Below are 17,849 nucleotides of genomic sequence, written 5' to 3'. Positions count from 1 at the left end.
TACACTTTGAAAATAGGACTTTCCTTAAAGTTTTTTAGTTGAAAAATCTGATTGGAACTTTGTTACTTAATGGAACCCTAAGTGACAGTGTACTTTTTTAATACATTCAACAAAATGTGGAATTCAAAACATGAGGAAGTATTAAAAAGAGACAAGAAGACAAAACGCAAGAGAAAAAGAAATCCAGCTAAAAGGTAGTTAGAAATGCAAAAAGAGCTGTATCAGATCAAAAATTTTAAAGAAACTAAAAAATTAATTTTCAAAATATTTTAAAACTCCTAAGCATGCACAAGCTGCATCAGATCAGCACAAGAAATAAAACCAGATTTTAAATCCAATATTTCATATTAAGTGATATGAAAACCAACCAGAGCTTTTTCAAAATGCAAAAGGCTAAGACAAGGAAATGACAATAGTGTCAGAAATACATATGCACACACACAGTTTAAAGAGCAAAGGATAACATAAAAGTGATGTAAGAGAAAATAAAATGGAAGCAATTTTTAAAAAGTATAATAGAATATATATTTCCCAAAGAAAGAACTGCTTTGAATACGTTAAATACTGAAAGGTACCAGTCAAAAAATCTAGATGTATTCTAGTTTAATTTTTAATTTTATGGATCATATTGGGGAAATAATCAGGTTACCTGCAAAAGGAAAGAGAATAAAATATACATTATACTACAGAAAATGACAGAATAAAGCAAAGCAACACCAAAAGATTTTGAAAGATAAATAAAAGATTTAGACACAAACATTTTATACCAAACTGGATAGTTGTTAATGTAGAAAACTACTTAAATTACACAAGCTTCAATTTCTTCATCCATAAATGTGACTAATAATAATTCCTTTCTCAAAAAGTTGCTTACATAAAGACCAGTTTTAGTACCACATATAAAGTGCTTGTGATTGGACTTAAAACTGCTTTCAAATTTTCATAATTTTAACAAAGTTATCCCATGGTAAATATCAATAAAAATATCAATGAATAACCCTAAAAATTATGTAGGACTGAAAATTTTAAATAACAAACTTTAAAATAGTCTGAACAACATTAAAATGATGACAATGGCTATTATTTTCCTATTCCTTCTTTATTTAATAGGAATTTTCTTATGGTGTCACTATTAATTAACAGAATCAGATTAATATGTCTCCAATACATTAATCATCTTAACTTACTTAAATTGAGTTAGAGGCATATGTTTCAAAGAAACAATGAAAACTGTGAGTGAAAAAGTTGCTGAGATGTGATTTTTGAGAATGCAAAGCACTGAGTTAACTGTTACCCTGTGTTTGGAAATATAAAAGGCAATATGTTTACAAAACAATTACAAACAAAAGGTTAAGTTAAATCCATTCTTATTCTGTATCTTGATATTTTAAAATTGAATTTTAGACCAATGAAAAATGATTCTGTCTTTTGTTATCATAAAGTTGAATTCCGACTAAGCTTTGCTCTTTATTTTTATTATTATCAATCAAGAACTGATAATTTCTTGGTAATTGTAATCTCACTGATCTTAGTGCAATCAGACAACTATATATATATGTACATATATATATTGTGGTTTCTCCTATCAAGTTAGGAAAAATCATCGGAAAGTATTTTCTTCTAATGAATTTATTTTATTCCAGTAAAATAAATGTGATTTTAACACTAATTTTGAAGCTCCAGGAAAAATTTCATTCTTCTGCCCATTTAATGTTAATTCTGGATTTAAGAGAAACATCTCAGTCATGGTAAGGGAGCAGCTTCATATTTGCTCTTGCTGGTACAGCTGCCTTACTACATCCATGAGGGATTGGTTCCAGGAGCCCCTCAGGTACCAAAATCTTCGGATGCTCAAGTCACTTAAACAAAATGTTATAGTATTTGCATATAACCTACGGCACATATTCCCGTATACTTTAAATCATCTAGATTACTTATAATACCTAATACAATGTAAATAGTTGTAAATACAATGTAAATGCTATGTAAATAGTTGCTAGTACAAGGCAAATTCAAGTTTTGCTTTTGAGAATTTTCTGGAATTTTTTTCCAAATATTTTAAATCCGTGATTGGTTGAATCTGCGGATGCAGAACCTGTGGTTACAGAAGGACCAGCTGTAGTTATATTTCCTCTCTAATGCCTTTTCCATAAGTGTCACAGAGGAAGCTGTTTTCCATTGTGAGTTTTCCTGTCCAATCAGAAAGCCCAAAGACTCATTTTCCCTTCCCTCACACCACTATTTCTATTTGCCACAGGGAGAGGGAGGAAACTGTGTGACCTCACTGATTTTGTGTATTTATGTCTAGCTTTTAAGAGCTGCAGCAGCTTATTGTGGCTTTACATTTTAATTTTCAAGGTAGATTCAAATTTCAGGTATCTTGTATAGCTGACTTAACCCCTTCACATATATTAGCCTCCTACAAAAATACATTCCCCTTGTGAAACACTTGGAACATCATTTGTAGCTCTTTCTTCAGAAACCATAATTTAGATAATCTGAGTATTATCAGATGGGAGACTTAGTTGATTTTACTGGTTTCTACTAGAAAACATGATAATTGAAGTTGATCCAGAGAGCTGTGTCTGAACAAAGGAGTTCTGCTGTGATATTACCAAGCGGTTTTATTTAAAGCAAGCTGGAAAAGTTCTGGGCTGCAATGTGCATTTCAACTGCCAAATTCTAGGAGGAAATTAATTAGCAATATGCACAAGTGATGTAACAGAGATGAAAATCAACGCAAGAGGAAAATACCTGCTTTGACCACTCTAGTTTGACACGAAGGCATAGATTTTGTAGCTTTTTAGCTTCTAAATAAGTGATTTGAAATGCTTCCTTCAAATACCCATACATATACATCCTTCTATCATTTATTCTCCATCCTTGCTTTCTTTACTTTCTATCCCCCTATTTCCTTCTCCTAAGGAGAAAAATGAACTTTTTTCCTGATAAAATGTAACTTGCTGGAATATTTAGCATATCTGGTTGAAGTTAGTCTTAAACAATTATAAATTCTAAACTGAATCTTGGACTTTAGCTCTTTAGAAATACATTTCCCCAAGAAATTTTAGAAACATTTATTCATCTATTAAAATTAAATGTTCCTGGTGACTTAAGAAAACAATGAATATTCTATGCTTTAATCACATTCTAAGGGTCACCAATAAGAGCAGGTAATACTGTTTTCTACTGAGCTCAGCTTCCTGCGTGCCCTTCCACGGTGACCAGAGGAAGTCAATTAGTTGACCACATCTTTCATCACGGCCTCTGGAAAGAAAGTTAGCGGTCTGAGTTAAAACCACCGTTCTGCTATTGATAGTTACATCAGCTTTGACAAACCTCTTTACTCAGTTTTCTCTTCTGAATAAAATAAAATATAAATCTCAAGTTTGGGATAGAATCAAATGAAGTAACACATGGAGACAGTTCATAAACTGTGATTGTCACACAGCCATAAGGAATTAGTATTAGGCCATTGCTATTGGCTATCAATATAGCTTTCTGTGACTGGCGAGAGAAATTACTAGTCACACCCTTCATAAAGTGGAACATCACTTTTTCAGAAGATTTTTACTTAAAAAAAAAAGGTGCATAAGTTAGTTTTCCATGATTAACTCAACTGTGTCTCTACTATCATGAACAACTGAATCTTTGAAAATAATGTTTAATAATGAAGTATTTAGACTATAAAATATATGATATAAGCTATTTAAGATAACACTCTTGATGACTTCAATTATCTTAAATATTTATATCACAAACTGGTAATGAAAGTAGCAGCTTGCACTACTAAAACTTCTGGTTTTCAGGCCTTCAGACTTGGACCAGACTCACACCATCAGGTTTCCTGGTTCTCAGGTCTTCGGACTCAGACTGAAACTCCACCACTGGCTCTCCTGGGTCTCCAGCTTGTAGATGGGAGATTATGGGACTGTCAACGTCCATAATCATGTAAGCTAAGGCCTTACGATAAATCTCAGTCTCTCTCTCTGACTAATACAGATTAACCCTAGTACAGACTAATTCCAAGGACAAACAGCAACTTTCTCACTACTACAAAGATCATTATTTTCACCCAAGATTAAAATGGTATTTCATACAACAAGGTTTTTACATATGTTACTTCCAAGGTTTCTACATATGTTTGAAATGATAAAGGGGTCAATAGCAGAAATATTTCTGTTCAAGTAAGATTAATACATGAGAGTCACGTTAAGTCCTGGATGTCTATCTTCCACTTATTTTACTACCTCTAGATTCTGTTCTCCTTTTGGAAGAAAAGAGTCAGTTAAGAACTCTTTTTTATCACAAGTCATTTTTCGAATCTTACTCTATCATATTCATTCCTGGCCTACTGCATTTGGTTATAAAGGTTTTCAAAGAATTTGAGACTTAAAACATCTATTGAAGTCAATTCTACCTGTCCTACACATACTTCTGTTAGTAATGCAGGGAGATCATTATGTTACTGAGTATAAAATTTACATAATTCAAAATTCCTATCTTACCATTCAATGTTAATATTTTAGTCATTGTCTTTTAAAATTAATATGTAGAAAACCTACTTGGGAGTGTGGACATAGAATTAATAGTCCTTTTAAAAAGTTAGAGGCTTTGTAAAAGCTTCCCATGTGACATGATTGATAGTATTGATATAATTTATTTAAAGTATTATGCCTAAAAGTATGGCACGAGTGATTTCAGAGACACAAAGCAGCTTTGAAAAGTGGACATCTGAATGTATATTATTCTGTTTTAAACTCAGCAAACCAAATCTCTTTATTCAATTCCTTATTCCTAACACTAAGTGTTGCAAACTCACTGGATTAAAGAATTTTAAAGCATATAAGGAAAGGAAGAGTGTTCAATCACAGGTTTAAACTTGTCAATATTATACAGCAAATCCTCTCTCTTCCAAAATTAAGTAACTGTTGACTTAATATCAGTCAATTATTTGCTACTAAAAATCTTTAAAATCTATGAGTAGTTTTTCATACATAAATAGGTATCAAAGAAAACATGTGGGGATAAACACTGATCTTTTGTAGTGATGTAAACAAGAGAATTGCTAAATAAAATAAAGGGCACAGAGTAAATATGTTGAAGATGTATAACTACTTGAGCAATACAGTGACTAATCTTCAGGTAAGTTCACATTTGCACAGAGAATTCTCTGGTGAAAAAGACTGTTTCATCAAATCAAGGCTGCACAAAATACTTCAGCTGTTTTCTCACCTAAATCAAATGTCATCATAGATGATATTTTCATTATTTTCCCTGTTCTTCCTATTATTTTGAATGCCTTTATGGTTTCTAAGCAACCATGCTAATACTTCTCTTTTAAAAATCTACTGCACAGGAATAGTAGTCTTAAAAAAGAATGGTGGCCTTCCTAGGAATATTTAAAGTTAGAGATAAATGCTAACCAGAAAAGAAGAAAAACACAATCACAGTTATAATAATCAGTTTTAAATGCTTTGGTGCAGAAAATTAAATAATGTGTAGTCTGTACGATATTATGAGCTCAAGAATGACCCAAGAAAGAGTAAGAAGGTACAGACAAATTTATTTCCAAAAAAGATGCACAGAGAAACACCATGTCAAATTCTGGCCAGATCTTTTTGATATTCATGTCTGTTAAGTCCTGGGGAGGGAATGGGGAAATCTCTTCTCAAAACAACCATGACTAGGACACTATTTGAGATAAGGAATGGTAGGAGTGGATTGCTTAGCCTGGACAAGAAAAGATCAATAGGGTAAAATGGTCTGTTTGCAAATTTGCATATGCTGTAATGGAAGAGAAACTGTTTCCTTAATTTGCTTTCCAGAAAACAGAAAAATGATCATTAGGTACGAGGCAAAAGTAGGATAATTTTGGCTTAATGAAATTTTTTAACAATTAGGATTGGCTGCAGGGGATTAGACTAACTCAAAAGTGGTGAAATCTGTAACTATAAGTGTTTAAGGGAGATGACCATCTTTATGTATGTCACTGTATCCCCACATCCCTTCTTGGATGTCTAATAGGCATCTCGACTTGAACATGCCCTCAAGCAAGCTCTGAATTTTCCCAATCTGCTTTTCCTCCCTGCGTTTCCAATCTCAATGATAACTGTTCAGGCTGAAAATTGAAAAATCATCTATAACTCTTCCTTCCTTTTTCTCATCTTTCACATCCAATACAATAGCAAATCCTACGGCTTAATACGCATATTAAAAACAGACTATCTCATCACTTTTCTCCATTTATCATCTCCTACATCAATCAAGCCCCACCTCTATCTGATATCATCACTTGCTTGGGTTGTTGTGGTGGCTCCTTAATGATATGCTTGCTTCCACATGTGGCCTCTGAAGCCACATCTTTTACATCTTAAAAAAAAATTTTAAATACCGTATCCAATCATGATAATCTTTTGCTCAAATCCCTCAGATAACATATCATTTCACCTGGAATGAAACCCAAAGTTCGTATGTATTAAAACTAAGTCTCATGCTGTTGCGTGTCTGAGTGACTTGCTAACATCACTTTCTATAGCCCTTCCCTTCTCTCCTTCTGTTCCAACCTCTCAGACCTTGTCACTGACCATAGAACCACCAACGCATTCTTGGCACGGAGTCTGTCCTCAGTGTTCCTTCTGCCTGAAATGTCTTCTCCCAATTATCTACATGGTTTACTCTCTCATTTCAATTAAAACTCTGCTCAAATATCAGCTTATCAAAAGAGACCTTCCCTGAATCCTCCTTATAACATAAGTAGAGTCGCTACCCATCACCTCTATTTCCTTTTTCTTTACAGCATCACCTAACTTGTTATACTTTTGTTTATTTGTTTAGCATCTGAATCTTATGACTGGAAATATAATTCCATGATCTCTTGTTTGACTCTCTATCCCCGGACCCAAAAGGGTGCTGTCCCATAGACGATGCTCAAAAAATATTTTTTGGATAAATGTTATGGGAAGCATTTCAGCATGGGCAAGAGATTTGAATATATGACTTAATAAGGTTCCTTATAAATCTGCAATTCTCTTATCACCACCAAGAGATATATTTCATTTATTTTTTAGATTAGTTATCTTTTGCAAATTAACTTGGGTATTTTCTTATCTTTAATTTTTTTCTGAGAGTGCTTACTGTTTATATTCCAACACCCCCAAATGAACACCCTTCATTTCTCGTGAAGCTCATTAATTTTATAGAAAATGTTTATGACATACCAGATTATTATGTTATAAAGTGTTAAATTCTTTTTACTTCCCCTGTCATTACCATTTTAACCACCTGACTTTTTTTCCTGAGAAACCGTCTGAGCACAGTTATAAGAGAGTTATAATGACTCTTTGGCCAGCAACTTTACTAGTAAGATTCCCATTCAAGACCGTTTATCACAGTTGGTTTTAACTTAACAGAGACACAAATGCTATTATTATTATCTCTCCAGGTTCTTACTACAGGGGTTGTATAAGTGAAGTTAGCAATTTTGTTTGTGAAGTTAGCAGTTTCTCCCAGAGGCATATGAAGCTAAGACACCTTGCTTTAGATGGATTCTTAAAAACCAGTGGGATATACTTTTCATATAGAGCAGCAAGTTGCTTTCCAGATAACTAAAAGTAAACATCACATTGTTTACACTGAGAGCCCAAAATGATTTAAAGATGTGGAAATGGCAGAGAATATAAGTGGTATCATAGATTTATTCACCAATTTTTAAATTTATTTATTTTCATTATAAATATGAACACCTATTCTGGACCACAAAAATGCCTGATGATACAGTGACTTTAAGAAGTTCTCCAGGGACTTCCTTGGAGGTCCAGTGGTTAAGACTTCAACTTCCAATGCAGGGGGTGCAGGTTTGATCCCTGGTTGGGGAGCTAAGAGAGAGCCCACATGCCTCGGGACCAAAAAAACAAAACATAAAACAGAAGCAATATTGTAACAAATTCAATAAAGACTTTAAAAATTGTCCACATCAAAAAAAAAAAGTTCTCCATCTCTCTGGGAGACACGTAAATGGATCTGACACATTGTGTTTTTTCTTTTTTTAATTGAAATAGAGTTGATTTACAGTGCTGTGGCAGTCTCTGCTGTACAGCAAAGTGACTCAGTTATACACATATATTCTTTTTTATATTCTTTTCCATTATGGTTTATCACAAGATATTAAATATAGTTCCCTGTGGTATACAGTAGGACCTTGTTGTTCATCCAGCCTATATATAATAGTTTACATCTGCTAATGACAAACTCCCAGTCCTTCCCTCCCCCACCTCCCTCCCCCTAGGCAACCACAAGTCTGTTCTCTGTGACACATTGTATTTTATGTCACGGTTGTAGTGAGTATGGGCTGTAGGGGATGAAAGAGGTCTTTTTTCTCCATTGACTTATAATTAATGTTGATTTTTCAGCTCCATTGTGGAGATAGAACTATCCTTGTTCATGAGCAGAATACTACAAAATAATTCTTACATGGAAAAATGGGAGTTACAGTAAATATAACGCTCAGTTTGGTTCTGGATATGATGTGCTACTTTCTCATCACAATGGAAGACTTTCTGGTAACATAATTTAACAAGTAACTGATGATTTCACACTGATGTATTGCTGTACCAAGAGTGGAATGATCTTAAATGAGACAACGTCGTCTAGGAGATTGAGAAACAAACTTCATTCAAAAGACCTAAGTACCAATTCCAGCTTTACCACTAATTTATCATCCAGTAGCCTGTTTTCCATGGCAAAATAATCTTCCCTGTGTTGTGCTATCTTTATCTGATTAATGAAAGATCTGAACAAAATAATCTCCAAGTGAACTCACAGTTCACATCTTGTTCTAAAATATTTATGACATTCAAAGGGAAACTAGTGCAAGTAACTCAAAAGCACCTTCAGTGGTTTCACTCAGACCTAGTCCGTTTTCAATGAAAAGCACAAATTCCACCCCCAATCTGTTGAAAACCTTTGCCAACGCTGTCAAAAAAAAGCTCTCTGTGATGATGGAAATGTTCTATAGCTGCACTGTTCAGTATGGTAGCCATCAGTCACATCTGGCAATTTAGCACTTGAAATGAGGCTAGTGCAACAGAGAAACCAACTTTTAAATATTATTTACTTTTAATTAATTAAAATGTGAATAGTTGTGTGAGGCTGGTGACTAACTTATTGGGCACCTCATGTAAAGCCACTGTGTACAATTAGTGTAAAAAGATCTGGTAACACTGTAAGTTTAAAAAGAAAAGACAACGTTCACTGGATATGTTTTCAGATATTCTGTTCTGTATTTCCACTTTAATAAAGCACTACGATTTGTAGAATGAACTACTAATGAAAACTTGGATGCCAGTAAAAGAAAAGCATTTAGAGCACACTGTATATAATGGAAATTATCACCCACCATTGCTATGCTTTTGTCATATGCCTTCAATGGCATTTATATAAATTGGAAAGGATCATTTCTTTCATTAACATTTTAAAAAATTTATTTATTTATTTATGGCTGCATTGGGTCTTCGTTGCTGGGCGTGGGCTTTCTCTAGTTGTGGTGAGCGGGAGCTACTCTTTGTTGCGGTGTGTAGGCCTCTCATGCGGTGGCTTCTCTTGTTGCAGAGCATGGCTCTAGGCACATGGGCTTCATTAGTTATGGCATGCGGGCTCAGTAGTTGTGGCTCACGGGCTCCAGAGAGCAGGCTCAGTACTTACGGCGCACGGGCTTAGTTGCTCTGCAGCAGGTGGGATCTTCCTGGACCGGGGCTCGAACCCATGTTCCCTGCATTGGCAGGCAGATTCTTAACCACTGTGCCACCAGGGAAGTCTGTCATTAACATTTTAAGCCAGTAGAGTAATACTTTTTAGGGTGCTCCACTCATTTTATCTTGAACACGCCGAAATGTCATTGTAGCTTAAATTGGGAAGGTACTTTAAAGGTCATGAGATTAGGGCTTCCCTGGTGGCGCAGTGGTTGAGAGTCCACCTGCCAATGCAGGGGACACGGGTTCGTGCCCCGGTCCAGGAAGATCCCACATGCCGCAGAGCGGCTGGGCCCGTGAGCCATGGCCACTGAGCCTGTGCGTCCAGAGCCTGTGCTCTGCAACGGGAGAGGCCACAGCAGTGAGAGGCCCGCGTACTGCAAAAAGAAAACAAAAGCAAACAAAAAAAAAGGTCATGAGATTAGTGTATGTTTTCCATTTCTTTGTAGGGTCTCATATATTCTATTTTTCAGAGTTTTGACCTGCATAAATATGTATTAAATAAAATAAACTTGGAATAAGTAAGTTAAAAATGACTCCATATTTTAAAAACTTGAAAATATTATGGATATTTATCAATAGATTTAAAAGAAAGTAAAGTTTTCTGAAGATACAATTAAATGCTTAATAAATCAGTAGTAAAATATGAATACAAATACCTAATACTACTGCATTTGCGACCAAACTCTTGTTGTAGTTGTCTTTTTTACAAAAGTATTGTATGTGTTTTGACTCCGAGATATATTCCTGGACTTAATTCAACACACAAGAATAATAAACATGAAAACATCCACAAATGTTTATTGGATACCTAGAGAAAAATATCATAGTTTCTGCCTTTTAAGAAGTTCCAGCTTAATGAAGAGACAAATAAGAATTATTCAATAAAGAAACCCATTGTGATATTTGCTGCAGTATCGTGTGGGTTATGCACAATCAGGAAATTTGAAGAGACTCAAACATAAAGCGAGTTTGCGTCTTGGTATATTTGCTGAGTCCTGGTACTACTAAGGAGTTAGGAAACAAAGCCAACTGTTTCTAAAAGGCAGAGTGAGAACTCCTGCAGAGAACTTGAAGCAATTAGGGAAAAGGATGGTTGGAAATCTGGCATTTACCAGATTTTGAAGATGGGCAAGTCAGAGAGCTGGATCCTCCACATTCTTTCAAGAAGAAGCTAAAGATCCTCCAGGCCCCCCCAAAGACACACAGTAGGGCCACACCTGAGGATCAGGGTTTAACCTCAGCAGAGTGAGTGTTACTGGTAGTAAAACTTAGCTCTGACTTATTTCAACTCTCTATTAGGTTGAGAAGTTGATTGAGGTGATCATAATAACATAAAATTAAAAAAGGGAAGCCTCTCTGATAGAAAATATCATGTAAAGCCTCTACTGCGCTTACAAGTAATGTGCAGTATTCAATACAAATTGACCAGATATGTGAAGATGAAAATAAACAGGACCAATAATCAAGAGGAAAGGCATATAAATTGTGAAATGGCATTCAACAATTGGTAAACCATATGTAAAAATTCAGATAAATGTGCAGTTCTGGGGAATGATATATGTGAAAGACAAAGCTAGAAAATAAAGCTTTTAGAAGAGAATATCTGCATGACCGTTATGTACAGACAATTTCTTCATGAAGACTTAAAAGGCATTAATTACAAAATGATTTAGAATTTTAACAACATTAAAATTAAGAATGCATCTTCATTATAATAATAATGTACTTGCCAAACTGTCTTTCAGAATGGCTATCCTATTTTGCATCCCCACTAGATGTATGAATGAAAAATCAAAATTATATGAACAGAAAACAGAGACTGCCAAAGGTTGGTGGAGAAGGAAATGGTTGACTAAAAAGGAGCCACACAGTGAAACTTTTAAAGTGATGAAACTACTATACAATACTGAGGTAGTGAATACATGGCACTATGCATCCATAGTGTACATCAAAATAGCAAACTTCACTACATGCAAATTAAAATCCATCAGGCTGTTGGGGAATTCAAGGATGGGATACAGACAGTGACAGATTAATCTGATTTTATTACTAATGTACTGCATAGCCTTGTTGAAGAGAGTGTGGAAAATAGGCAATGTATTTTAACTGGGCATTGCAGAGGTAGACGCAAAAAGAATACTCCATAAATGCTACACTCTAGTTTTTAAATGTGTTTCTCACAGGGCTATGGGTTAGCAATTCTGAAACTACATAACACATACACTAGGACTAAACAGAAATAGAGAATGAGTTATGGATAATGAGAGCCAGGTTCTCACTGTTATAGAAAAAAGTTACAGATCAATATGTGGGAGATGAGAATGAATCCTGTGGTCCAGGATTATGGCAACCTCAGTATGAGCCTATATTCATACTGATGCATGAACAGATATATACAGACATAACTGTAAATGCAGACACATACATTGATGAGTATACGGCACACATTTCTGAGCTGAGAGGGTCTAGAAGCAGGGATATCTCAGTAGGTATGAGCACACCTAGTGCCTTCCTAACTTAATACTGTTCTCCAGTAAAAGACACCAGGGATCCTTGGAGAGATGGCTGATCTTATTCTAGGGCTCAGACAGGGAAAACACAAATGAGCCTGGAATAAACTAGAGGCAGAAGCAATGAAGTGCTAAAAAAATGATGGGTGCTTGTCAAAAGAACATAGGGAAGACCTTCAAGATGACGGAGGAATAAGATGTGGAGATCACCTTCCTCCCCACAAATATATCAAAAATACATCTACATGAGGAACAACTCCTACAGAACACCTACTGAACGCTGGCAGAAGACCTCAGACCTCCCAAAAGGCAAGAAAATCCCTACACACCTGGGTACGGCACAAGAAAAAAGAAAAACAGAGACAAAGAATAGTGACGGGACCTGCACCTCTGGGAGAGAGCTGTGAAGGAGGAAAAGTTTCCACATGCTAGGAAGCCCCTTCACTGGTGGAGACAGGGGTTGGGCAGGGGGGGAAGCTTCTGAGCCACGGAGGAGAGCGCAGCAACAGGGGTGCAGAGGGCAAAGCGGGGAGATTCCGCACAGGGGTATTGGTGCCGACCAGCACTCACCAGACTGAGAGGCTTGTCTGTTCACCCGCCGGGGTGGGTGGGGGCTGGGAGCTGACGCTCCGATTTCGGAGGTCAGACCCCAGGGAGAGAACAGGGGTTGGCGGCGTGAACACAGCCTGAAGGGGTCTAGTGCGCCACAGCTAGCCGGGAGGGAGTCCGGGAAAAAGTCTGGACCTGCCGAAGAGGCAAGAGACCACTGTTTCAGGTGTGCGAGGAGAGGGGATTCCGAGCACCACCTAAACGAGCTCCAGAGACGGGCGCGAGCCGTGGCTATCAGCTCAGACCCCAGAGACAGGCATGAAACGCTAAGGCTGCTGCTGCAGCCACCAAGAAGCCTGTGTGCAAGCCCAGGTCACTATCCACACCTCCCCTCCCGGGAGCCTGTGCAGCCCACCACTGCCATGGTCCCATGATCCAGGGACAATTTCCCCAGGAGAACACACGGTACGCCTCAGGCTGTTGCAACATCATGCTGGACTCTGCTGCTGCAGGCTTGCCCCGCATTCCGTACCCCTCCCTCCCCGCAGCCTGAGTGAGCCAGAGCCCCCGAATCAGCTGCTCCTTTAACCCCGTCCTTTCTGGGTGAAGAACAGACACCCTCAGGTGACCTACACGCAGAGGTGGGGCCAAATCCAAAGCTGAACCCCAGAAGATGTGTGAACAAAGAACAGAAAGGGAAATCTCTCTGTGCAGCCTAAGGAGCAGCAGATTAAATCTTCACAATCAACTTGATGTACCCTGCATCTGTGGAATACCTGAATAGACAACAAATCAACCCAAAACTACGGCTGTTGAATTTGGAAGCAACTGTAAACTTGGGGTTTGCTTTATACGTCTAATTTGTTTCTAGTTTTATGTTTATCTTAGTTTACTACTTGGAGCTTATCATTGGTACATTTGTTTATTGATTTGGTTGCTCTCTTCCTTTGTTCTTTTACATATATATTTTTTTTTCCTTTTTCACTTTTGTCAATGTGTATATATATGCTTCTTTGTGTGATTTTCTGTGTATAGGTTTGCTTTTACCAGTTGTCCTACGGTTCTGCCTGTCTGTTTTTTTGAAGTATAGTTTTTACCGCCTGTTATCACTGGTTGATTTGTTTACTGGTTCATTTGCTCTCTTTGTATTTTTTTTTTAATTTTCTTTTTAACTTTTTTATTTTAATAGCTTTATTTAATTTATTTTTTTCTTTCTTTCTTTTTTTTCTCCCTTTCCTCTGAGCCATATGGCTCAGTTTGTGTGCTCCGGCCAAGTGTCAGGCCTGAGCCTCTGAGGTGGGACAGCAGACTTCAGGACATGGGACTACCAGAGACACCCTGGCTCCATGTAATATCAATCAGCGAGAGCTCTCCCAGAGATATCTGTCTCAAAACTAAGACCCAGCTCCACTCAACGGCTAGCAAGCTCTAGTGCTGGAAAAGCCATGCCAAACAACTAGCAAGACAGGAACACAACCCCACCTATTAGCAGGGAGGCTACCTAAAATCATACTAAGTTCACAGACCCCCCCAAAACACACCACCGGACATGGTCCTGCCCATCAGAAAGACAAGATCCAGCCTCATCCACCAGAACACAGGCACTAGTCCCCTCCACCAGGAAGCCTACACAACCCACTGAAGCAAACTTACCAACTGGGGGCAGGCACCAAAAACAATGGGAACTATGAACCAGCAGCCTGTGAAAAGGAGACCTCAAACATAGTAAGTTAAGCAAAATGAGAAGACAGAGAAACAGGGCAGATGAAGGAGCAAGATAAAAACACATCAGACCAAACAAATGAAGAGGAAATAGGCAGTCTACCTGAAAAAGAATTCAGAGTCATGACAGTAAGGATGATACAAAATCTTGCAAATAGAATGGAGAAAATACAAGAAACATTTAAAAAGGACCTAGAAGAACTAAAGAGCAACCAACAGTGATGAAAAACACAATAAATGAAATTAAAAATTCTCTGGAAGGAATCAATAGCAGAATAACTGAGGCAGAAGAACGGATACATGACCTGGCAGATAAAATAGTGGAAATTACTACCAGAGAGCAGAATAAAGAAAAAAGAATGAAAAGAACTGAGAACAGTCTCAGAGACCTCTGGGACAACATTAAATGCACCAACATTAGAATTATAGGAGTCCCAGAAGAATAAGAGAAAAAGAAAGGGATGAGAAAATATTTGAAGAGATTATAGTTGAAAACTTCCCTAATATGGGAAAGGAAATAATCAATAAAGTCCAGGAAGCACAGAGAGTCCCACACAGGATAAATCCAAGGAGAAATAAACAAAGACACATTAATCAAACTATCAAAAATTAAATACAAGGAAAAAATATTAAAAGCAACAAGGGAAAAGCAACAAATAACATACGAGGGAATCCCCATAAGGTTAACAGCTAGTCTTTCCACAGAAACTCGGCAAGCCAGAAGGGAGTAGCAGGACATATTTAAACTGATGAAAAGGAAAAAACTACAACCAAGAATACTCTATGCAGCAAGGATCTCAATCAGATTTGACAGAGAAATTAAAACCTTTACACACAAGCAAAAGCTAAGAGAATTCAGCACCACCAATCCAGCTAGACAACAAATGCTAAAGGAACTTCTCTAGGCAGGAAACACAAGAGAAGGAAAAGACCTACAATAACATACCCAAAACAATTAAGAAAATGGTAATACGAACATACATATTGATAATTACCTTAAACATAAATGGATTAAATGCTCCAACCAAAAGACACAGACTGGCTGAATGGATACAAAAACAAGACCTGTATATCTGCTGTCTACAAGAGACACACTTCAGACCTAGAGACACATACAGACTGAAAGTGAGGGGATGGAAAAAGATATTCCATGCAAATGGAAATCAAAAGGAAGCTGGAGTAGCAATTCTCATATCAGACAAAATAGACTTTAAAATAAGACTATTACAAGAGAGAAAAAAGGATACTACATAATGATCAAGGGATCAATCCAAGAAGATTAACAATCGTAAATATTTACGCACCCAACATAGGAGCATCTCAATACATAAGGCAAATGCAAACAGCCATAAAAGGGAAAAGCAACAGTCACACAATCATAGTAGGGGACTTTAACACCCCACTTTCACCAATGGATAGATCATCCAAAATGAAAATAAATAAGGAAACACAAGCTTAAAATGATAACTTATACAAGATGGACTTCATTGATATTTATAGGACTTTCCATCCAAAAACAACAGAATACACTTTCTTCTCAAGTGCTCATGGAATGTTCCCCAGGATAGATCATATCTTGGGTCACAAACCAAGCCTTGGTAAATATAAGAAAACTGAAATTGAATCAAGTATATTTCTGACTATAACACTATGAGACTAGATATGAATTACAGGAAAAAAAATGTAAAAAGTACAAACACATAGAGGCTAAACAATATGCTACTACATAACCAAAAGATCACTGAAGAAATCAAAGAGGAAATCAAATAATACCTAGAAAAAAATGACAATAAAAACACAACGACCAAAACCTCTGGGAAGCAGCAAAAGCACTTCTACAAGGGAAGTTCCTAGCAATAAAATCCTACCTCAAGAAAGAAGAAAAATCTCAAATAAACAACCAAACCTTACAGCTAAAGCAAGTAGAGAAAGAAGAACAAAAAAAAAAAATACCTAAGTTAGCAGAAGGAAAGTAATCATAAAGATCAGATCAGAAATAAATGAAGGAAATAATAGCAAAGATCAATAAAACTAAAAGGTGGTTCTTTGAGAAGATAAACAAAATTGATAAACCGCTAGCCAGACTCATCAAGGAAAAAAAGCGAGAAGACTCATATCAACAGAATTAGAAATGAAAAAGAAGTAACATCTGGCACCGCAGAAATACAATGGATCATGAGAGATTACTACAAGCAACTATATGCCAATAAAATGGACAACCTGGAAGAAATGGACAATTTCTTAGAAAAGCACAACCTTCCAAGACTGAAACAGGAAGAAATAGAAAATATAAACAGACCAATCACAAGCACTGAAATCGAAACTGTGATTAAAAATCTTTCAACAAACAAAAGCCCAGGACCAGATGGCTTCACAGGCAAATTATATCAAACATTTACAGAAGAGCTAACACCTATCCTTACCAAACTCTTACAGAATACTGGAGGGAGGAACATTCCCAAACTCATTCTAAGAGGCCACCATCACCCTGATACCAAAACCAGACAAAGATGTCACAAAAAAAGAAAACTACAGGCCAATATCACTGATGAACATAGATGCAAAAATCCTCAACAAAATAATAGCAAACAGAATCCAACAGCACATTAAAAAGATCATACACCATGATCAAGTGGGGTTTATCCCTGGATTGCAAGGATTCTTCAATATATGCAAATCAATCAATGTGATACAGAATATTAACAAATTGAAGGATAAAAGCCATATGATCAATAGATGCAGAAAAATATTTTGACAAAATTCAACACCCATTTATGATAAAAACCCTCCAGAAAGTAGGCAAAGAAGGAACTTACCTCAACATAATAAAAGCCATATATGACAAACCTACAGCCAATATCATCCTCAATGGTGAAAAACTGAAACCATTTCCACTAAGATCAGGAACAAGACACTATTATTCAACATCGTTTTGGAAGTTTTAGCCACAGTGATCAGAGAAGAAAAAGAAATAAAAGGAATCCAATTCAGAAAAGAAGTAAAATTGTCACTGTTAGTGGATACATGATACTATACATAGAAAATCCTAAAGATGCTACCAGAAAACTACTAGAGCTAATCAACGAATTTTGTAAAGTAGCAGGATACAAAATTGATGGACAGCAATCCCATGCATTCCTATACACTAATGATGAAACATCTGAAAGAGAAATTAAGGAAACACTCCCATTTGCCATTGCAAGAAAAAGAATAAAATATGTAGGAATAAACCTACCTCAGGAGACAAAACACCTCTATGCAGAAAACTATAAGGCACTGAGGAAAGAAATTAAAGATGACACAAACAGATGTAGAG

This window comes from Lipotes vexillifer, unplaced genomic scaffold, assembly GCF_000442215.2.
Source record: "Lipotes vexillifer unplaced genomic scaffold, Lipotes_vexillifer_v1.1 scaffold1673, whole genome shotgun sequence".
NCBI lineage: Eukaryota > Metazoa > Chordata > Mammalia > Artiodactyla > Lipotidae > Lipotes > Lipotes vexillifer.
Note: the sequence above shows the minus strand (reverse complement) of the source record.